The 6,000-nt window shown below is 43.1% G+C and overlaps 1 protein-coding gene across 1 annotated transcript in view; it reads right to left on the minus strand.

Moving 5' to 3' along the window:
* Nucleotides 1-5,174, minus strand: part of LOC146394652 (doublesex- and mab-3-related transcription factor C2-like) — a 30,136-nt gene extending 24,962 nt beyond the window's left edge. Inside the window, exon 1 of the mRNA XM_085008429.1 lies at nucleotides 5,015-5,174. The gene's annotated coding sequence lies outside the window, so the exon portion shown is untranslated. The remainder of the gene's footprint in view (nucleotides 1-5,014) is intronic.
* Between the last annotated feature and the right edge of the window lie 826 nt (nucleotides 5,175-6,000).

Below are 6,000 nucleotides of genomic sequence, written 5' to 3' on the forward strand. Positions count from 1 at the left end.
CAAAGGCATCCATATAGGAAGAGAAGAGATCAAACTGTCACTGTATGCAGATGACATGATACTATACATAGAAAACCCTAAGGACTCAACCCAAAAACTCCTTGAACTGATTAATAAATTCAGCAAAGTAGCAGGCTATAAGATTAACATTCAGAAGTCAGTTGCATTTCTGTATACCAGCAATGAAACATTAGAAAAGGAATACAAAAATACAATACCTATTAAAATTGAACTTCACAAAATCAAATACCTCAGAATACACCTGACCAAGGAGGTCCTTTAGGACCTATATGCCAAGAACTATAAAACTTTAATCAAAGAAATTAAAGAAGATATGAAGAAATGGAAAGATGTTCCATGCTCCTGGATTGGGAAAATCAATATTGTAAAAATGGCCATACTACCCAAAGCAATCTACAGATTCAATGCAATCCCTATCAAATGACCCCTGACATTTTTCACAGAACTAGAACAAACAATCCAAACATTTATATGGAACCACAAAAGACCCAGAATCGCCAAAGCAATCCTGAAAACAAAAACCAAGCAGGAGGCATAACAACTCTCCCAGACTTCAAGAAATACTACAAAGCCACAGTCATCAAAACAGTGTGGTATTGGTGCCAAAACAGAAAGACAGACCAATGGAACAGAATAGAGAATCCGGAAATAAACCCTGACACCCATGGTCCATTAATCTTTGACAAGGGAGGCAAGAACATCAAATGGGAAAAAGAAAGTCTATTCAGCAAGCATTGCTGGGAAACCTGGACAGCTTCATGCAAAGCAAGGAAACTAGAACACACCCTCACACCATGCACCAAAATAAACTCCAAATGGCTGAAAGACTTAAATATACGACAGGACACCATCAAACTCCTAGAAGAAAACATAGGCAAAACACTCTCTGACATCAACATCATGAATATTTTCTCCGGTCAGTCTCCCAAAGCAATAGAAATCAGACCAAAAATAAACCCATGGGACCTCATCAAACTGAAAAGCTTTTGCACAGCAAAGGAAACCCAAAAGAAAACAAAAAGACAACTTCCAGAATGGGAGAAAATAGTTTCAAATGATGCAACGGACAAGGGCTTAATCTCTAGAATATATAAGCAACTTATACAACCCAACAGCAAAAAAGCCAATCCATCAATGGAAAAATGGGCAAAAGACCTGAATAGACATTTCTCCAAAGAAGATATACAGATGGCCAGCAAACACATGAAAAAATGCTCAACATCGCTGGTTATAAGAGAAATGCAAATCAAAACTACCATGAGATACCACCTCACACCAGTCAGAATGGCCATCATTAATAAATCCACAAATAACAAGTGCTAGAGGGGGTGTGGAGAAAAGGGAACCCTCCTGCACTGCTGGTGGGAATGTAAACTGGTACAGCCACTATGGAGAACAGTTTGGAGATACCTTAGACATCTATACATAGAACTTCCATATGACCCCGCAATCCCACTCTTGGGCATCTATCCAGACAAAACTCTCCTTAAAAGAGACACATGCACCCGCATGTTCATTGCAGCCCTATTCACAATAGCCAAGACATGGAAACAACCCAAATGTCCATCGACAGATGATTGGATTCGGAAGAGGTGGTATATATACACAATGGAATACTACTCAGCCATAAAAAAGGATGACATAATGCCATTTGCAGCAACATGGATGGAACTAGAGAATCTCATACTGAGTGAAATGAGCCAGAAAGACAAAGACAAATACCATATGATATCACTTATAACTGGAATCTAATATCCAGCACAAATGAACATCTCTCAGAAAAGAAAATCATGGACTTGGAGAAGAGACTTGTGGCTGCCTGATGGGAGGGGGAGGGAGTGGGAGGGATCGGGAGCTTGGGCTTATCAGACACAACTTAGAATAGATATACAAGGAGATCCTGCTGAATAGCATGGAGAACTATGCCTAGATACTCATGTTGCAACAGAACAAGTGTGGGGGAAAAAAATGTAATTGTAATGTATACGTGTAAGGATAACCTGACCCCCTTGCTGTACAGTGGGAAAATAAAAAAAAAAAATTTTTAAGATAAAAAATCAAAAAAATAAAAAGTGCATTCTAGGAGTGCCCGTTGTGGCTCAGCGGGAACAAACCTGACTAGTGTCCGTGAGGATGCGGGTTCTATCCCTGGCCCTGCTCAGTGGGTCAAGTATCCGGTGGTGTTGCCTTGAACTGTGGTGTAGGTCGCAGACATGGCTTGGATCCTGCTCTGCTGTGGCCATGGCGTAGGCTGGCAGCTGCAGCTCCAATTCGACCCCTAGCCTGGGAACCTCCATACGCTGCAGTTGCGGTCCTAAAAGAAAAAAAAATGCATTCTATGTATTTTGTCATATTAAGGGAATGAAAGAAAAACAATGATTATCACAATATATGACATAAAAGTCATTTGATAACATAAATTATCCATTCATGATTTTTTAAAAAACAAACAACCCTGATAACTTAAGAACAGAAGGAAACAGCCTCAATCTGAGAAAGCTTGTCTACCAACAACGTGTTGCCTGCATCATACTTAACGTTGAAAGACCGGATGCTTCTCTCATAAGATTAGGAATATGGCAGAATGTCCATTCTCACCAGGTCTATTCAATAGTATACTTAAGGCCCTGGTTGTTCAGATAAAGCACGGAAAAAAAATAAAGGCCGTGGATAGAAAAGGAAGAAGTTTAAAAAAGCCACCTTTATTTTCAAAATGCATGATAGTCTACATAGAAAATACTTAGTAGTCTAGGAAAAAACAAGCAAAAAAACAAAACAAACAAACCAAAAAATGAAACAAACAAACAAAAAAACAATCTCCCAGATCTGATAAGCAATTTAACAAGGGCACAGGACAGAAAGTCAACACAGAAAAGTCATTTATTTATTTCAATATACTAGGAACAAATAACTGGAGATGGAACAGTTTTTAAATGTCACTAATGATAAAACAGTAAAACAAATGAAACGACTACTGAGAAGTTCAGTGTAATGTGTGCCAGCATTGTATGCAGATAACGATAAAATATGATTGAGGAAAATTGAAGAAGACCTAAACAAATGGAGATATGCTCTGTTCCTGGATCATAAGGCTCCAAAATCTTTGAGATGTCAAGTCTCTAGTAATTCATCTATAGATTTTCCATAATCATGATTAAAATGGAAAGCTAGTTCTAAAACGTATATGGAGATGCAGAGGCCATAGAATAGCCAAAGCCATTTGGAAAAGAACAAAGATGGAGGACTTACACTAGCAAATACTATGACTTAGTATAAAGGGTATGGTAGTCCTGACAGTGTGGTGTTACCGTAAGAATAGACATATCGATCAATGGGCAAAGAAGAATGCCCAGAAACAGACAAATCAGTTGATTTGTAACAGAACAAATCAGTTGATTGTGACAAAGGTGCGAAGAGAATTTAATTAACTAATAAAGCTGGAGAAAATTGATCTCCCTATGGAAAGAGAAAACACAAACATCTGTAATACCTCACACTACATGCAAAACACTCCTCAAAATAAAAAAACAGAGCTAAGTGTAAATTGTAAAACTGAAGACCTGCAGGAAAATATAGGAGGAAACTTTTGTGTTGTGAGGTTAGGCAAAGATATCGTAGGTAGGACATTCATTCCAAAAGTACGAATCACAAAGGAAAATTAATCAATGGACCATTATCGAAATTAAAACCAAACTCCCAAAACTTTGGCTTCTCAAAATCCAGAGTTCAGTATTTCTGTGTGGCACCACTTTCTACTCCTGTACTGGAACCTCACAGTTGACCTTGACTTCTACTTAACCCCTAGAAGAGAAACCTGGGTCTACTTATTTTCAGTTGCAAAAACACATTTTACTGACTTGGGCATCTGCCTGCAAAGCTCTCCCCTTTCTCTATTTCTTCTTCCCTCACTTATTTCAGGCATGCCTTGCCTGGGAAGACTCTACTCCAAGACTCTACTCCAACTCTCAAGGCTAGGTGGCTGCCCCTCCTCCATTCTCCCAAAAGCCATGTAAACTTCCTTCCATCTCTTTCTATTGTTTTTTTTTTCTTTTTTTTCTGTCTTTTTAGGGCTGCACCCTTGCCATATGGAAGGTCCCAGGCTAGGGGTCGAATTGGAGCTGTAGCTACCGGCCTATGCCTATGCCTATGCCAATGCCAGATCTGAGCCGTGTCTGTGACTTACACCACAGCTCACGACAACACCGGATCCTTAACCCACTGAGAGAGGCCAGGGTTCAAACCCGAGTCCTCATGGATCCTAGTCTGGTTCATCACCGCTGAGCCACGACGGGAACTCCCATCTCTCTCTGTTGTAATCTTTTTTTTTTTAGCTTCTCTCCCATGGAATGACTTGAAGCAGCAACTGCTATAACTGTTTGATAGGCTCCTGGAGACCATCAGTCCTGTATCCTCACATTTACATAAGAGACGCCTTCCTAAAGGACACTACTATTTTAAAAACCAAATAAAGACTCTGAGGCCACCTACTTCCTCTTTCCTTCTGGATGTCGTATGCAGAGAGCTCCCTTGAAGTCAGTGGCTCAGAGTCTCATAGTTTGGGGTGATAAACGGGGAGCATAACCAGGCAGCTTCTCTTTAACCCAAGTGTCAAAAATGGAATTTCATACACCAGGACTAGGGAGCAAAGAGCTCTCACCTCAGTTGTTCTGATTTCAACCTAGCTCGGCCCAGGTCTTTCCCCTCTGTCCCTGACATTCTCCAGGCCCTCCAGGCCCAAACCACCAGTCTACTGCCTATCGGGTGCCACCTGTCTCACAGACATGGCATTTCCCACGACCCCTTGAGAGGAAAACCTCTGCTGTTGATTTGGACTGTGAACGCCGTCACCCAGCTCACCCTTCTTGCTTTGATAACCCATTTGGATGCTTACCCCTCCCCAGGGCTTTAAGGTACACCATCCTATGAATCTCAGCATGGGGAGGGTCCACATGAACACCCCTGGCCGTGGCACCCCCAACAATTGGCAACTCACCATCTGCCTGAACACCTCTCCTTTCTTTTGTTCAGCAGTCAGAAATCTGGTTTGAGCCTGGTGGGAAGTTCAGAGGAGAGAAGAAAAAGAGAGACACAGAGAGAGAGGAAGGGAGGGAGTAAGAGACGCAGGAACAGAGGGAATGTCACATACCAGAAATGTATCCACTGCTTGAGCACAGTGCACTGGGCTGTAGGAGGGAGGAAAGACAGGGCGGGGCCAGAGGGGCTGAAGGGACGTGCAGGGGCCAGGCCCTCAGCCTCTTTGCACCCAGCAGAGTCAGGTGCTTAGCTGGTCTCTTCAAGGGAGTCCTGTGGGTCATTACAAGCCCATCACACCCTCCCACCCTCCTAGAAGCATGACCTCCACTCCCTCCCTTTCACCTCCTGACCTGGTGAGTCTGATTTCCCTCCATTGTCCTGGGATGTCAGCCCCAGGAGGTGGGATGTGGTCTAGAGAGGCCACTGATGTAGTGTCCTTGAGGACGGCATCCCCAGCACCTGGAACAAGGCCCAGATGCACAGACTTCGTGTTGAATGAGTAATGAATGTCAGGGAAGGCAGGGACCATTGGGATGAGGCTAGTCGCTCCCTCTCTCTCTCTCTCTTTTTTTTTTTTTTTTTTTTTGAATTTTTAATTTTTTTTCAGAACATGAAAGGGCAGCGTAAAGACACTGAGGAATTTGTTGTTTTGTCTGACACCAGGGAGAACCCATCCGATGGCACAGGCTGGCAAAGGCAAAGGGAATCTCCTGGTGCCCAAGGGTCTTGGAGGAGCCCGTTCCAGAGAGCCCTGCCTTGTTTCCCCAAGTCCTTCGGGTGAGAGCTCAGAGCCAACCTCTGCCTCTCTCACTGCTCAATAGCCAAGCCAACACACCTTCCCTTGCTGCTCCACCCTGAGAGTCCCCAGGCCAGGCCGGACGTCCCCCAGGGCGCCTGCCCCCACCCCCCACCCCAGGGTGCCTTTAGAGGGGAGGAGACCAGACA

The sequence above is a fragment of the Sus scrofa genome, chromosome X, assembly GCF_054392235.1.
Source record: "Sus scrofa isolate SSC_HxYL_T2T_F1_AM1 chromosome X, Sscrofa_HxYL_maternal_Yorkshire_Landrace_v2.0, whole genome shotgun sequence".
Taxonomy (NCBI): domain Eukaryota; kingdom Metazoa; phylum Chordata; class Mammalia; order Artiodactyla; family Suidae; genus Sus; species Sus scrofa.